Source organism: Lonchura striata, chromosome Z, assembly GCF_046129695.1.
Source record: "Lonchura striata isolate bLonStr1 chromosome Z, bLonStr1.mat, whole genome shotgun sequence".
NCBI classification, from domain to species: Eukaryota; Metazoa; Chordata; class Aves; order Passeriformes; family Estrildidae; genus Lonchura; species Lonchura striata.
Window position 1 is genome coordinate 6,536,902 of NC_134642.1, and position 18,475 is coordinate 6,555,376.

Here is an 18,475-nt window from a genome sequence, read left to right on the forward strand (position 1 = left end):
TCCGGAAGGGGAGAGCATGGGAACCCTGATTCATCCCAACCCCCACCTGCCTTCTCAGCCGCGCCAGTCACCTATACCCCGCGGCGGGGGGGCAGGCCCCTAGCACAATGGTCCCCCATCTCTCAACAAACAATCAAGGAGCTCTGCAAGGCTCAGAAGGAGTTCGGCAGAGAGAGCGAGTATTTCAGGGGTTTGCTGAAAGCAACCCTCTCCTCTGCCGAACATGTCCCCGCTGACATTCGGACTCTCTTCTCCTGTTTGATAACCCATGGAGAGTTTCTCATCTGGGAGTCCGAGTGGAAGCGGGAGATTCGGGAAGTTTTACCCGACCTCTGGGCCAGTGCAGACAGCTCCAGAGATGAGGATGGGGCGGTGATATCTTTGGACCATCTGTGCGGGGAGGGGGATTGGCAACAGGGGGGGAAGCAAGCGGAGAAAATCCCGCGGGAGGCGTTGCAAATTAGCACCAGGGCGGCGGAAAAAGCATTGCTGAAATTAAGACCTAGTGGAACGGCTGTTGACTTTTTATCTATTAAACAGGGACCGTGTGAGCCATTTGTTACCTTTGTCGATAGGCTCCACCGCGCAATGGAGGCTCAGGTCCCGGATGAGAGGCTGAGGGAAGGAATGCTCGCCACGGTGGCGAAGCAAAACGCCAATGAAGCATGCCGACAAGCGATCCTCAGCCTCCCCTTGGAACCTGAGCCGACCTTGCAGAATATGTTACAGGTCTGCGCCAAGAAGGTGACGGTTCCTGCCCCGGACACGCAAAGGGCCCCCCGAACACCAGCCAGGAGGGTAGCCTTTGCGGAAGCTGTGACGCCTCCAGCCACGCCATCCTCGGACCGCCGCCCCCCAGGGGCACCCCCGAGGGGATTCCAACAGCAGCAGGCCTGCAATCTATGCAGGCAGAGGGGTCATTGGGCTTCTCGATGCCCAATGAGAGAAGAATTCATTAAATTCCAGCAGCAGCAACAGGGGAGGAGTGCCCCCAACCTTGGGGGGAAACAAAAAAACTAGGAGGTCAGCGCAGTCCCTCCCTGCGCAAAGACACAAATGTGGTGGGTTCCCTAACAACTGAGGAGGGGAGGGACAATTGTGATCAAAGCCCACCTGAGGACTTTTCACCGGACGTGACACATCAGACTACGGCGGACAAACCAGCCTATATGCGGGAGGATGTTGATTTTATCCCTGCCGCTTGGCTTGGCCGGGACCCCGACCATCCCAAGCCGGTCCTTAACACCTCTTCCGGTTTCTCCCCATATAGGTTGGCCCTGACTGAGGCTCTGTATCTGAAGGACGACGACTGGCATTTCATCACAGTCGACACAAGGGACCCAGGAACCTGGAGGAACATCCGCAGTAAGTATATCGTTCTTGGGGACACAAAATTCACGCCACTCGACATTACCATCGCACCCTGTCTAACATCTAGAGATCCCGAACAATTGGTTTTGTGGCTGCACTGCTCCCATCCTCCGGTCTTCCTTCCCAAGGGCCAAATCATCGCCCAAGCCATTCCGATCTCTGGGCCTCCGGTACACCCGGAGGACTTGTGGAAAAAATCAGCAAAGAAAGATTACCAGGTGTGCCAGGCCCAGGTCATTGGGAAGGAAAGACCAAAGTTATCCTGTTACATGAGGAAGGATGGGGAGTTCAAACATCTTAACGGACTCCTGGACACAGGGGCAGACGTGACGGTCATCCCCGAGCGGGATTGGCCGTCACGATGGGAATTGCAAAACGTGGCGGGAAAAATTCAAGGTGTAGGGGGTTCTCAATTGGCCAAACAGTCTAAAAACATCGTAAAATTTGAGGGGCCGAATGGGCAATCGGCCTATTTACGCCCGTTCGTTTTAGATTATACGGAACCCTTGTGGGGGAGAGACCTGATGGCCCAATGGGGGGTCACAATTGACATCCCGACCCCTCAGGTTTTTCGGGCAGCGGTCACTGAGGAGCGTCCTACCCAGAAGCTAAATTGGCTCACAGACACACCAGTATGGGTAGAGCAGTGGCCGCTCAATAAGCAGAAATTGAAAGCGCTCCGGGAGCTCGTGAAGGAGCAACTTGCCAAAGGGAACATCCAAGAAACGACATCCCCTTGGAATTCCCCCGTCTTTGTCTTGAAAAAACCAGGCAAAGACGAGTGGCGCCTCCTCCACGACCTCCGTGCAATAAACAATGTCATCGAAGATATGGGTCCTCTCCAACCAGGGATGCCGTCCCCTACGATGTTGCCCGAAAATTGGGAATTGGCGGTAATCGATATAAAGAACTGTTTCTTCCAAATTCCCCTGCACCCTGATGACGCGCCACGGTTCGCCTTCTCGGTTCCCTCCATCAACCGAGAAGCCCCAATGGAGAGATACCACTGGAAAGTACTTCCTCAGGGCATGAAGAACAGCCCAAGTATCTGCCAGTGGTACGTCTCTTCATTGCTGTCCCCTGTGCGTGCAGCCACCGAGGGCGTGATCATCCAACATTATATGGATGATATTCTAATTTGTGCCCCCAACGGCGATTTACTTACACACGCGCTTGAACTGACAACCAATGTGTTGGTTGCTGTAGGGTTCGAGCTGCGAGAAGATAAAATTCAAAAGATGCCACCCTGGAAGTACCTGGGCTTGGAAATAAACAAGCGGACCATTGTTCCGCAAAAATTGGCTATCAGGAATTCAATTCGAAACCTAGCAGACGTACAGCAGCTGTGTGGGTCATTAAACTGGGTGAGACCCTGGTTAGGTATTAACAACGAAGACCTAGCCCCCCTTTTCGATTTATTGAAAGGGGGGGACGAGCCTAGTTCTCCCAGGGAGCTCACCCCAGAGGCCAAAGCAGCTCTGCAGAGGGTCCAGGAGGCGATGTCTGCCAGGCAGGCCCACAGGTGTAATCCGGGCCTGCCCTTCAAATTCATCATACTGGGCAGACTGCCGCACCTCCATGGAGTCATTTTCCAGTGGACAGACACCCTGGAGAAGGGCAAGGATCATGACAAAAGGGACCCACTCTCCATCATAGAGTGGGTATTCCTGAGTCACTCTAGATCCAAAAGAATGACGCAGCCACAAGAGCTGGTGGCAGAACTGATCCGCAAAGCTAGAATGCGGATCCGGGAGTTGGCAGGGTGTGACTTTGAATGCATTCATATTCCTTTACAATTGGAATCGGGCCACTTTACAAAGGCAATGTTGGAACACCTGCTGCAATCAAACGAATTGTTGCAGTTTGCACTAGACAGCTACACCGGGAAAATTTCTGTTTTGAGACCGGCCCACAAAATTTTCGATTCAGATGTTCAATTCGCATTATCAACAAAACAAATTCAGAGTAAAAAACCCTTAAAGGCTCTGACAGTTTTCACAGACGCGTCCGGAGGGTCCCACAAGTCAGTAGTGACTTGGAAAGATCCTCAAACTCAGCGGTGGGAGGCAGATGTTGTTGAGGTGGAAGGATCCCCTCAGGTAGCTGAGTTGGCCGCAGTCGTCAGAGCTTTTGAGCGGTTCTCTGAACCTTTCAATTTGGTTACTGATTCGGCCTACGTAGCAGGTGTAGTGTCTAGAGCACAGGATGCCATCCTGCAGGGTGTTTCCAACGATGCCCTCAATAGGTTGCTCTCCAGGCTGATAAAGCTAGTCTCCCACCGAGAGCAACCATTCTATGTGATGCATATCAGGTCACACACCGACCTGCCGGGGTTTTTGGCCGAGGGCAATCGGCGTGCCGATTCCCTCGCTGCTGCCCCCGCTCAGCTGGCGCCACTCCCAGACAAATTCCAACAAGCCAAGATCAGCCACCAGCTCTACCATCAGAATGCGCCTGGTCTGGTCCGGCAGTTCCATCTAACCCGAGACCAGGCCAAGGCCATTGTGGCCACATGCCCGTCCTGTAAGTCGCTCCCCCTACCATCGGTGAGCGCAGGGGCTAATCCCAGGGGTCTGAGGTCCTGTGAGGTGTGGCAGATGGACGTCACTCACATCCCCTCCTTCGGGAGGATGAAGTACGTCCACATCTCCGTGGATACCTTCTCCGGAGCAGTTTTCGCCTCTGCCCACACAGGGGAGAAGGCCAAAGATGTAGAAAAACATCTAATACAGGCCTTCTCTATGCTGGGCATCCCAAAACAAATAAAAACCGATAACGCCCCCGGGTACACCTCCAGGGAGCTCGCAGGCTTCCTACAGCAATGGGGAATAGAACATAAAACCGGCATCGCCTATTCCCCATCAGGTCAAGCCGTGGTGGAGAGGACTCATCAGAACATCAAAAGGATGTTGAAACAACAGCGCGCAGCATCGAAAAATGAGTCCCCCCAGGTTCAACTATCACGGGCCCTTTTCACCTTGAATTTCCTTAATTGTTCTTTTGAATGCCTCAACCCTCCCATCGTGAGGCATTTCAACTCCTCAGAACAGAGCCAGGTCAGGGAAAGGCCGCCAGTTCTCATCAAAGATCCTGAGACCTGGCGGCAGGAGGGACCCTATGACTTAGTCACCTGGGGACGGGGATACGCTTGCGTATCCACGCCCTCAGGCCTGAGATGGGTCCCTTCCAAATTTGTCCGGCCGTATGTCCCCAAAGTCCAAAAACGCGAGCCAGATGGTCCTCAGGTTGGGCACGCCGCCCTCCGGCGGCGGAGAAGGTCCCTTTCCCCCATTCCCAAGGCTCCCGAGCCCCTCTCACCTAGTCCCCCCTTACCTCTTTGTGGCTCCGCAGAGTCCCTATTCCTTTACCATATAGACCTCCCCAAATTTGATTATTAATTTGTGTTTTAGTTATTTTCCAGACACGCGCACCACCAGACCACCCAGCATGCTTCCATCTCTAAGCCTCATCCTTCTGGGCCTCACCATCGCCCCGAGACCCCTGCAAGCCTGGATCGTACCACAGCCGCCAGCAAATGTTTGGACCACCCTTGCCAAATCCCTTAATCAAGACCATTTATGTTTATCCACTACCTCTGCTGCCAACCCCTTTCTGTCCTGTCTCGTGGGGATCCCATACCCTATAATTAAGTTTCCTTTCACCCTCCCTTTAAACCCCTCCGCCCTCCACATAAAAAATGACACCAACCCGTTTATCTCCCAACCCCTAAACCCACCAGATGCGTGGAGGGCGTGGGTCAGAACCTTCCCGGTTATGGCAAAAGAGCCCGAAGAACTTGAACTACTCGGCTCTTCCCTTGCCTATACCTGCTTCCGTTTCCTTGATTATAACCCATATGTCCATCCCAAAAGAATAATCAAACAAACAATCACAGAATACCAAGATAAAAACTGGTGCAAAAAAGTGATCTATATCTCAGACTTTTCAACCCCTGACAACAAGCCCCATTCCCTTCCTAAGGGTGTGTTTTTAATTTGTGGAAATCAAGCTTGGGCAGGCATCCCCCCTCACCTGGTCGGAGGGCCATGCGCATTCGGACAGCTGAGCTTGTTTACACCCAACAAAACTCACATAGCACATTGGAAACAACTAAATCAAACAGGTCAATTGGCTCGCCAAAAAAGAGATACTGGGCTCACAGATTGGGACGAAAATTGTAATGATGAGGTCACCCATTGGGCAAAAGCAAAGAGCGTTGCTACCATTGCATTTTTACCATGGATAGGAATCGCTCAAGCATTCAACGAATTGGCTGGTCTTGAATGCTGGGTAGCTAAACAAGCCAACCTTACGTCAGCTGCTCTAAGCAACCTCCTAGCAGATGAGGAAGTCACGAGACAGGCAACCCTTCAAAACCGAGCCGCAATCGATTTTCTTTTGTTATTACATAACCATAAATGTGAAGAATTTGCTGGCCTCTGTTGTATGAATTTAAGTTCCAGAGCAGAAGACGTCCGCATCTCCATCAGTAAGATGCAGGACATGATCCATCATCTAAAGAAGGAATCTGCAGGGTGGTTGGACTCTCTTCTAGAAGGATGGGGGTTTTCCGGGTGGATCAAATCCATCATGCAAACTGGATTAATGCTGCTGTTGGGACTCGTCGCCCTTGTCATCGGCTTTGGCGTGATCAAAAAACTGTTGTTAAAAGCCATAAATTCTACCATCAGCATCAATCATGCCACGCTGACCGAGCCATATGAACTAAAACCCCTCGCCAAGGAAGAACAGCAAGAAGAAAATCTCTCCGAAGGAGAAAGCGTATGGTTCGAAGACGAGACCATGAACTGTGAAACCCCCAGTTAAAAACTTATTTTTTACTCTCCTCCCGTTCTTTTCTTTTTAAACAAAAAAGGGGGAGATGTGGTGGTGTGTTTTCATATTTTATGTACGGTTTTTATATATTTGTACCTCCCCAATGGTTTGTCCCAGTTTCCCCCTATTACCCAGTTGGTACATCCTTTTGTTCTGTTTTCCCGCCTGGTCCTCCCTTCCCGCCTTTCCAGTACCCATCCATCAACCTGGAAAGTGCTGAGTCACTCCCCTATCCCCTCCCAGGTGCCTTGTCCGTCACTCGGTGTTCCTTCCCCTCTATCCAGAAACTTCTCCTCAGGGCACCGAGTGATTGGGCGAGGGCCTGGGGCCACTCCCATGCCCCTTCCCCATTGGACCAGGTCGGATCACCCCATCCCGGAGCCACTCCCTTCCCTGTTCCCCATTGGTTCTCCCCTCATGATCCACCCCGCCCATAACCCATAAAAGGTTCATGTTAAGCCCAGCCCAGGGTTCCAGTTGGCTGGCACCCCTTCTGTGCGTTTGGCCCCGTTGGCCTTCAATAAAGAAGATTCAGCCCCCAACTGGATCCGCCTTTCCTTCCAACTGACGAGGCTTGCCAGCGCCTTCCCGTGAACCCACAAAGGCACCCTCCAAACCCTGTTAAGGAGCAGCGGGGGGTGCCCCCACTGCCCACTCTCGCCCCAAGGAGAGCTAGCCGGGGCTAGAGAGATCGAGGGTCTGGGACGGGAGCGCGGCACCTGCCCTTCAAATTCATCATCATGGGCAGACTGCCACACCTCCATGGCATCATCTTTCAATGGATGGAGACCCTGGAAAAGGGCACGGACCAAGGCAAAAGGGACCCCCTCTTAATCATAGAGTGGGTGTTCCTGAGCCACACCAGGTCCAAAAGATTAACCAAGCCACAGGAACTGGTGGCGGAACTGATCCGCAAAGCGAGGATGCGGATCCGGGAGCTGGCAGGCGAGGACTTTAGGTGCATTTACATACCTCTAAAGTTGGAATCAGGCCATTTCACCAAGGCCATGTTGGAACACCTGCTGCGAGAGAATGAATCCTTGCAGTTTGCTTTAGATAGCTACACGGGCGAAATTTCTGTTTTGAGACCGGCCCACAAAATTTTCGATTCGGATGTCCAATTTGAGCTCAAAGTAACTCGGATTCAGAGCAAAAAACCCCTAAAGGCTCTGACAGTTTTTACTGACGCGTCCGGAGGTTCCCACAAGTCAGTAGTAACTTGGAAGGATCCTCAGACTCAGCGGTGGGAGTCTGATGTCGCTGTGGTGGAGGGATCCCCACAGCTAGCTGAGTTGGCCGCAGTCGTCAGGGCTTTTGAGAGGTTCTCTGAACCCTTCAATTTGGTCACAGATTCGGCGTATGTAGCGGGTGTAGTATCTAGGGCACAGGATGCAATCCTGCAAGGTGTTTCCAATGAGGCCCTCAATGAGTTGCTCTCAAAGCTGGTTAGGCTAATCTCCCACCGAGAGCAACCCTTTTATGTAATGCACATAAGGTCCCACACCGACTTGCCGGGGTTCTTGGCCGAGGGTAATCGGCGTGCCGATGCTCTCGCAGCCGCCCCCGTGCAGCTGGCGCCACTCCCGGAGAAGTTCCAGCAGGCCAAGCTCAGCCACCAGTTCCACCATCAGAATGCGCCTGGTCTGGTCCGGGAATTCCACCTGACCCGAGATCAGGCCAAGGCCATCGTGGCGACCTGCCCGTCCTGTAAGTCGCTCCCCTTACCATCGGTGAGCGCAGGGGCTAATCCCAGGGGACTCCAGTCCTGTGAGGTGTGGCAAATGGACGTTACTCATGTCCCTTCCTTCGGGAAGCAGAAGTACGTCCATGTCTCCGTGGATACCTACTCTGGGGCAGTTTTCGCCTCTGCCCACACCGGGGAGAAGGCAAAGGACGTTCAAAAACATCTAGTCCAAGCCTTCTCCATGCTGGGCGTCCCCAAATTAATCAAAACAGACAACGCCCCCGGGTACACCTCCAGGGAATTTGCCAGCTTCCTGCAGCAATGGGGAATAGAACACAAGACCGGCATCGCCTATTCCCCCTCAGGTCAAGCGGTGGTGGAAAGGACTCACCAAAACATCAAACGGATGCTGAAACAACAACTTTCAGCATCCAAGCATGAGTCCCCCCAGGTCCAGTTGGCGCGAGCCCTGTTTACTTTGAACTTTTTAAATTGTTCATTTGAGTGTCTCAATCCTCCCATCGTGAGACACTTCGGGGCATCAGAGCAGAGCAAGGTCAGGGAGAGGCCGCCAGTTCTCATTAAAGATCCGGAGACCTGGCGGCAGGAGGGACCCTATGACTTAGTCACCTGGGGACGGGGATACGCCTGCGTATCCACGCCCTCAGGCCTGAGATGGGTCCCTTCCAAGTTCGTCCGGCCCTACGTCCCTAAGAACTCGGACAAAAGGCCATCAAGTCCTCAGGTGGGGCACGCAGCCCTCCGCAGGCGGAGGAGGTCCCTTTCCCCCAGCTCTGAACCATTTTGTTATGACCTCCCGTTCCCCTTCCTAGGCTCCACGGAATCCCTCTTTCTTTGGAGGATGGACCTCCCTATTAATTTTAAGTATTAATTTTCGTTTCAGTTTATCTTTCAGAACCACGCCCACCACCACCGGTCCACCCAGCATGTCTCCATCGATTTGCCTCATCCTTCTGGGCCTCTCCATCGCCCCTCGTCTCCTGCATGCCTGGGTCGTGCCTCAGCCTCCCGCCAATGTGTGGACAACTCTCGCGAAATCTTTAAATCAGGACCACCTCTGTTTGTCCACCTCCTCCGCCGCCAATCCGTTTTTGTCTTGTCTCGTGGGGATCCCGTTTCCCCTAAAGAGCTTTCCCTTCACTTTACCTCCTAACGCCTCCGCTCCGCCCACTAAATCCAGGGCCAGGATTTTCTTCACCCATACCTTGAAGGAGGCTGAGCGCTGGAGAAAGTGGGTGAGAGCATTCCCCCTAATGAAAAAGGACCCCGAGGAATTGGAGCTGCTCGGGTCCTCCCTAGCTTACTACTGTATTCATTTTTACGTTTCTGACAATCCTTTTGCCCACCCTCAACATAAGATAGTCCAAACGATCCCCGAGTACCTAGCAAAAAACTGGTGTGATCAAGTCCTCCATGTTCCTGGTTTTTCCACCCCTGACCACCAACCCCACGCTCTCCCCAAAGGCGTTTTCCTAATCTGTGGTAATCGGGCGTGGGCAGGCATCCCCCCTCACCTGGTCGGAGGGCCGTGCACTTTTGGGCAGCTGAGCTTGTTTACACCCAACAAAACACAGATAGCTCATTGGAAACGACTAAATTCGACAGGTCAATTGGCACGCCAAAAAGGAGACACGGATCTCACCGAATTGGATGAAAATTGCAAAGATGAGGTTACCCATTGGTCCAAAACTAAGAGCGTGGTCACCACTGCATTTCTTCCGTGGTTGTCCATAGCTCAGGCATTCAATGAATTGGCCGGCCTTGAATGCTGGGTTGTAAAACAAGCCAACCTTACGTCAGCCGCCCTCAGCAACCTCCTTACAGATGAGGAGACAACGAGACAAGCAACCTTGCAGAATCGAGCGGCCATCGATTTTCTTTTATTGTTACACAACCATCGATGCGAGGAGTTTGCGGGACTCTGTTGTATGAACTTGTCATCTAAGGCTGAGGACGTCCGAGTTTCCATCTCAAGGATGCAGGAGATGATCCACCATATACAGAAGGAGTCCGCCGGATGGCTGGACTCCCTCTTTGAAGGATGGGGCCTCGCTGGGTGGATCCGTTCCCTGATTCAGACGGGCATCGTGCTGCTGCTGGGGCTCATCGCCTTCGCCGTGGGCTTCGGTGTGGTCAAGCGGCTGCTGATCAAGGCCCTCAACAACAACATCAACGTCAACCGTGCCGCAGTAGCCGACCCCGGTGAGCTCCAGCCTCTAAACATCAGTGAGCAGCCAAAAGAAGATCGAAACGATGTTTGGTTTGATGAAGATGCCAAAGATTCTAACTCCCCAGCTTAAGGACTTATGTTTGCCTCCCTCCCCTTCTTTTCTTTTTAAACACAAAAGGGGGAGATGTGGTGGTGCGTTTTTATTTATTTTATGTACGGTTTCACAATTTTGTATTTCCCTAATGGTTTGTCCCTGTTTTCCCCCCATTTACTATGTTGGTACATCCTTTTGTTCTGTTTTCCCGCCTGGTCCTTTTTTCCCGCCTTGCCAGCACCTGCCAATCCACCCAAAGAAGTGCTGTGTCATCCCCCTGTCCCCTCCCAGGTACCTTGTCCGTCACTCGGTGTTCCTTCCCCTCTGTCCAGAAACTTCTCCACAGGGCACCGAGTGATTGGACGAGGGCCTGGGGCCACTCCCATGTCCCCTTCCCATTGGACCAGGCGGGATCACCCCACCGTGGAGCCACTCCCTTCCCCGTCTCCCATTGGTTCTTCCTCCCTGGTTTCCACTCCCATTCCACCCCCAAACCCTATAAATGTCCGCCCCGAACCCCGCTCGGGGTTCCAGCTTGGGGGGGTTTCCAGTTGGTGTATCTTCTTTGCGTTGGCCACGTTGGCCCCGGATTAAAGAAGACTTTTACCCAAGCTGGTTCCGGCTTTTCCTTCGCCGCCAGAGGGTCGCTAGCGTGATTCAGGACCCACGGGGACACCTCTCAAACCCCGCTAGGGTGTAGCGAGAGGTGCCTCATTGCCCGTCCTCACCGCAGGTGCCAAGCTAGCCGGGGTTGAGCGCAACATCAGTGGGCATTTGGGGCTGGGGAGCGCGGCAAACAAGAATAATTTTGCTTTCTCATGCCTGCAGGCAGAGGGATGTGAAGTAGTAATCCCTGGAGTACATTAAATTTTTGTAAATGAAATTTAAAAAATCTTCAAGGATTATATCATAAGGAAGTACATAATTGTACATACAATGGCCCTCATATCCATATTTCAGCATGTGGGATAATTCAGCCCCAGCATATCTGGGATTTTCTGACTTCCCAGTTCAGAAAAGAAAAGGCTGTAGTATTATTTATTTTTTTCATTATTCTTCTACATTTCTGCCTTCTGTACCCAAAGACACATTTCTCCTCCTTGCAGTTCTCCCTCATCAAGTTCAAAGCTGGAAACAAAAATATACAGAAATTGCTGTCACTAATAACAAGAACATACCAAAGATGACAAAAGAGGGCCCAAAATCAATGAGAAACATGAGAGTGCAGCAGAAAGAGCAAGCGCTGTGTGTTGGTATTGAAACATGGACGAAAAATCAAAATCCCCATAGTTCCTAGAAAGATTTGTAGGAACAAATGTATGTTTATTACAGTGCTGGATGCCTGTGGGGATCATTCCCCTTCAAAGGACATGAGTGCCCCTGAGGACTCCCCATCCTTTTTTATTACCCTTTACTAATTTACATATGCATAGAATTTATAATAGGTTCATGCATATTCATTTTGCTGATTTTGCATTTCACTTACAGCTAGTTACACTTGTACTCAGTTTTTTGTCAGAAAGTACAGAAAGAACTCCTGGGTCACCCTGCCATATCTGCTTCAAGGTTTGAGAAGCTTCTCTTATCTCTTATATCTTCAGCTTGGAAATTCTTTCTCCTCAGCTGGGGCAGTTTTATGAGTGTTGCAAAGTTACCGGTCTAAACAGCATATTTTACTAATGTTAGCAAGCTCAAAGCAGCACATTTCACCTAATCCAAATGAATTTCTACCCTGTTAAATTTACACTTCATATCAGTATGATAGATCAGGAAGTCCCAGCACAGTGACCTGTTCCGGGAAGGAGGCAAGCTCTGAATGTCTAGCATGTCCACCAAAATCAGACACCTATCTTGTAATATCCTGCTAAATTTGAGTTCTTGAAATAGCTGAGACTAGGGGGACACAGCTACAGATTACAGCCTAGACATAGTCCCCGGCGATAATGATGCAGGCTACTAAAGACAGCTAAAATAATAAAAAAAAGCTTTACAGTAATTTCCCAATTTTGCTTGTGTCTTCACTTTTAGGAGATACTTTGCCTAAAAAACAACCTATGGCTATAAGCTGAAAATTGGCATGGCTCCATGGGCAATGCTCAGTCCTTCAGATGAGGTTCTGGCACTGGAAGAAAATCACTGTTTGGATTAATTATTCACCTAGGTTGTACATAGTATATTGACAGCAGTGGCTAATAAGCAGCAAAGGAGTTTACTAGGAATTGAATGCCACATCCATGAAAGAAAATAATTTCATCTCCTTGTAACATATGTTGGGTCAGATACAAGTGCACTCTATGCTACATCAGTGAGGTTTGTTGAGTATTAAAGGTCAAGCAGGTTTCCACCCCATAGAAATTAAAATAGGCATTATTAATGTGACACAGACATTAGCTAGATGGTTGGCACAAAAAATGTGTTTGGGAGAGAGCCTCTGAAGGCACTCTGAAGGAAATTCCACCAAAGATTGTCTATCAAATGAGACCACTGGCTTGTTTGCAATATAATTAGCAGATACTTATCAAGAAGAGGAGTAGCCAGCCAAAATCTAATTCTGGACAGAAAAAAGGAGAGAGTCTAAAGCACTCTTCAGAAGTTTATGTGCTATTCATTGCCGTTCACTGGAAGGCCTTTTTTTCTAATCATGTTCTAATTTAGAAAAATTTGCCATCTAAGTAAGTCTACATCCAAGACCAAGGTTTTGACTTCATTAAAGTCAATGGAATGGTTGTTAAATAAAATCTAGAACATCAAAAATCCTTTTTCTTACTATTCTGAATGAGAAAATTTAAGTTTTAGTGTTCAAAGTGATTAGAAGTAACCTACTGAAAAGCAAATAAAAGGGATACCCAAAAGAAAACAGAAGGCTTTAAAAGGAGAAGGAGATAAAACCTCTCTTGATAAAACCCCTGTTTGTCATAATCCATTGATAACATCTTAGATACTGACAAAATATATATTAAGTATTTGCAGGTCTTTTAAGTATATTTTAGGGCTGCTACCTTTAGCTCTCAATCTGCCTTTCAGAAATACAGATTAATTTGCAATATTCCTTGCTCCATATGAAAATTCATGTTTTCCTGTGGCTCACACCTAAGTGCATTGGTATCAGAGCACTATCACTCCTCACCAGCAGTTTAATTATGGAGCTGTGGGAAAAGAAAAGAAAATATTTCTATCAGGGATAGAAAATCAAATCACAAAAGATTACTCCAGAAGCCCTAGTCACAAGTGTACAAACATATTCAAAGCAATGGAGCTGCATGGATGTAATTTTGGAGGATGCTTCATCTCCCCACATACTGCTGTAAGTTACATAAAGTGACTCCTTTGCCCAGAATTACTTCAGAGCAAGTCCATTCACATGGACACAACAAAGCACAGTGCAGTGCTCTCTCTAAACAAATAACCCAACCCTTTCAGCCTTGTTGACTGAGTCTTGACTATAAAAGCTACCAAGGACACAGAAAGCATTTGGCTATATTCAGTGCAAGTGATTAGGTAGAACAATATAAAATTAATAATAGTCCTTATCTTTTCACCTACGCAGCAAATCATAGAGATAAGAGTTTTTTAGATAGAGCAATATTTGCTGAGATCTGAAATAAATAATCATGTAGGTCAGCTTGGAGACAGCAAGAGTCATTTTAATTTGTACCAAGACAAAAAATAAACAAAGTGCAGTAGTTCGGGTGACAATAAGACACAAATAAAAAAGATGCAGGAAGGGATGATGGATCCTGGGTCAACGGAAACAAAATAGAACAAGGAAAGAAATGGGCTTAGACAACTACACCAAAAGCAGTTGCACATTTTAACTTCACTGTGACAATCTGGTCATAAGCCAAGGACAGCCATCCTCACACTCTAAACAGACAAAAGAGATATGGCTATATACTGAACAGGCTATTTTTCTAGTTCTGACAAGACTCAGCACCAGTTCAGCTATGTCTATTTGCCATGTATCTGGTTGTGGAAATGCCATGACAAGCTGTGAACAGCACATTAACAGGGGACAATAAAATTAAGAGCACTGCTGCTATTACTGGAGAGCTAATTTTGAGCTCTAAGTTTAGATAACTTGCAAAGTTTGGCAACAGTTGATGCATAATGCAGTATCATAATTCTGGCATCCATTAATCACAGGCCTTATTGCCATAACTCAGAATACCGCAAATTCAATGAGGAAAAATAAAAAAATATATGTAAGAAAGAAAAAAAAAATAGCAAAGCTGAATCAGCTTTGATTTACTACTTGATTTCTTGGTTTGGGTTTGGGTTTGGTCTGTAACACCTGGGCATGTGTTTGAAGAGACAAAGCCAAAGATAATGCTGTGTGAAAGGACTATAAGGATCATCTTGTGCCACAGGACAAGGGGCAAGGATGTCAGGAGGTCACCAGCCTTACATAGCTCCCAGCCTTTGCCATCTCTTTATCATGTTGCATCTCCTTGCTTTTCTTAGGAAGCTGAACTGAAGGGAGGTGATGGGAATTAGTCAGGAAAGAACTGCCTAACCAGAGCCCAGAGCAGCAAAAGCAGATTTGTAAACAGAGCCAATTGCTGCTGTACCCAGGTTTTCAGAATATTTCTCTTCCACTTATCTAGAGCTCACTGCTGCAGTGCAGTCACTGTGCTATGATAATGCTGTGCCTCATTGATCTCTGATAAGGCAGCTAATGAGACCAGACTGCAAGTTTGGTATTAAAACAATTGGGAAATCTTTCTCCTAAACCCAGACGTCTTTTATTAAACTTTTTTCCTGCAGCGCAGATGAGCTTATTTTGAATACATGTCTGCTGTTTAAGCTAAAGATAAACCTAGAGAGCAAATGCTGATATGCAGAAAGTAGTATTTAACACTTGAAAGGACTCTAGGAAGGATAAACTGGGACTGGGACAGGTTAGACCAATGCATATGAATTACAGGTAAACTGGTAGGGAATTACAAGGAAATTTACTCATGCAAGGTTTTCGTGATGGCAGAAATCACAAGTCCCACTGTATACAAATAAATGTATTAGCTTCCTGTTTCTAATTCACATAACCATCTTCTTCCCCAAAGAAACCTGGAGATAACTTTGCTATAAGGACTGAGTGGTATTGCACTTAAGAATCCTTAACTGCTGAAATCACTGCACTTGACAGGCAGGGTAATCTCAGCTGAAACATGCCTCCATTACAAAATGTACAGAAAAAATACATTTGCAAGAAAAAGCATGTGCATAATTTTTTTTGTGTGTTTTTTTCTGTCAATTAAAAAATGAGGAAAGTATAGCAAATCAAAACAAACATAATCTGGAAGATATTAAATGGGGTTTTTAATGCAGCCAGGGGCTTTTTTTTTTTTTTAGAAAAACTCCATTGTTTGAAAGACTGAAGTGAAAGATTAACTTTACTTTAAAATTTGGCATGAAAAATCAGCAAAAAACAAATGAATTGTTGAAATCTTTTGGTATCATCACATCCATCTCTTGTCAGCACAGTCTCAGATGAGCCACTTCAGTTATACAGGCTATACCAAAATGCATAATTTCACCTTCTTGCTGTCACCCACACAGTGACCTGCACAGCTGCTGAAGCCCCTTAACAGTTAACATATAGGCAAAAATCTTTGACAGCCTTTTCAAGAAAAAAGTACATTCTTAGTGGCACCATTCTTACTCTGAATTTGGAGATATGGCTGTGATTTTTGAGAAATTGCATAAGCACTTTGTCGTGACATTTTGATTTCATTAGGAAAAGGTTTATCTGCAGAATGGGTTAATATATCCACTTCTTTGTCAGGCATGGCTAAGAAAATTCTTCATAAGAAGTGGTTCAGCAAATTCTAAAAACTCCAGCAGAACATCCAGACCCTGTGTTTCAGGACACTTCTCTCATGGAAGATATTCTACTTACCACACTAGGCATAATGACAAAATAGAAGTATTTAATGAACCATAGGATATTATCAGATTATTTCAGAAGTGTCTGCTTGAGGATTCAGTCACAGCATAAGCTCTGTCAGTGAAAGTTAGCTGTCACACAAGTAACATCAGTGCTGCTAAAGCATGTCCTCACTTGGTCAAGGGAAAACAAAGCACCAGAGCAGGCCAGACAAATTGACAGGTTTAAATAACAGGCAGGAAAAGGCTCTTAGAAAAGATATGACATTTATTTTTGAGCAGATAAGTAAAGAACATAGTATCTGAATCTAAAGAAACGAAATTATCCTCCATAGTTATTCAAGTTCATTTGCGTTATATCAAATGCTTAGTTATGGGCAGCAAGTCCTGCAGAAATAATGCATAGACTCATGCATAAACTCAGAACATTACTTTGCTATCTGAATTATGTCTTGATAATATGTGTATTGTTCATTTCAAATTTAATTATGCCCCATTTTTTTCTAGCAGTATTTGTTCAGCAGCAGTGTTCTGAAAATATGAACCAGATATGGCTCACAGAAAGAAGTAATTCCATCTCTTTGTGAAACATGAATTGTGGGGGTGGAGCTATTTAAGAATTTGCTTTTCTATTTGCTTTGCATCCAAACTTCAAAGAGGCATGGTAGAGCATCTGGTAACAAAAATTGAATTCAAGAACTGAATGCAGAAAATTGGTGAAGTGTTGTCTTTGAGAACATGAAAGCTGTGGAGAAAATTAACTTATAATTGCTTTTGAATACACATAAAATTTGTTGATTAAATTCAAGAATAGGATTTGATAGAAGATAAAATGCCAAAGTTTAACCTCAAATACAGAATAACATTACAACCTGTACACAGTTTACAACAATACAGCAATAAAAGTTTTGGTGTCTGCAGTCACTCTTATTTATGTAAAAATATGTAAGCACTATGAATCAGCAACATTTAACTGCACAGAGTTCAGGTCTGTAGAGCTTTACTTTGAAGAACAAAAAATTTTGAGATGCAGAAGTTCAACAGCAACATCAAATTCTATAGACCTCCAGACAAAGTCAAGCATATTTTTAGAAGATTTCTGAACCAGTGAAGAGCTAAAATAACTTTTAGCACCTTATTTGAACTTAGTGCAATTTATTTTAAGACATAAAAATAAAATAGAAAATAATGCTTTTAAAAGTCCTAAATATAGAAGGCTTAATCCAACTGGAATATGAGCAAGAACAAAGTAATAGGTTGCATAAACCTTCAGGAACAATTTTTTTTTTAATTAATCCTGGCAGTTTGCTATTGACTTTCAGTAAATTGTTTGTTTTTATACTTTGACCAGGAACCAAATGAGTCCGCACAGAGATTTACACCAAAGTAGCTATATTTGTCAGAATTTAGAGTTTTTTATCATTTCAGCCCCTTTTTGACATTTAGACCATTTTAAGCTTCATTCAATCAATTAAAATGAACTGAAATCAAACAGCAGCTCTTAAAACCAAATGAGAAAATGTCTGTGCTGACTTGCTGAGTTTTCTGCTCTAGTTGAAGATGACCCAGCTAATGAAATCAGATTAAATGTGTGTATCCCTACTCTGATGTCTCCTTGCTCTTCTGCTTATTTTTAGTGATGAAGTATACCAGCATGGTTTGGATATTTGTCTTAAACTATCATTACTTATTCCTATGAATAAAAATTATATTTACAGTGTAATTTTCTGTAATTCTGTTGGCCTGGAGGTAAGGTAGATTTTTCTAAGAACTAAATTGATGAGAAAAAGTCCAACTTTTTTCTCATTCTGGATAATTCCAGGGAAACCATGCAGATTCAAAAAACAGCAGCAGCACCTTAAAGTGAGCCTTACCAGTTGCTGGACTTTTAACTTGACAAAGAAGCTGTTGTCCCTTATGTATTTAAATCTACTTATGTCCCTTATGTATTTAAATCTACTTCATGGCACTGACTTGCCCCAGGACTGTGGGAAGCCAGAGCAAGGGTAATTTCCCCCTGTCTGCCCTGGGGTGCTCTGACTCCCAGGAAAACACTGGCTTTGACCCTCGTTCATGGAAAAAACTTCCAAAGCCTCAAGGTAAACTAGCAACCACAGAGGTGTGAAATAGATTGTAGAGATTGTAGAGTAGTGTAATATGTCACATGGGTGAGAAATTTAGGTTTTAGGATTTTTTGTATGTTATCGATGAGTTCAAGATGGAGGATTTAGGGAGTTGCCAAGAGTTCCTTTCTTCTCTCTTCTTCTTCCTCTTCCATCTTGGGTTTGGCTGGTATCTTGTAATTGGGTAGAAAAATCCACATTGTGGGTCTTTAGGTTCAGTTACTGGGTAGAAAAGGGAAATAATTTAGGTGTCACTTCTTAATTGGGTAGTTTAGTTTTTGGTTACACTTGAC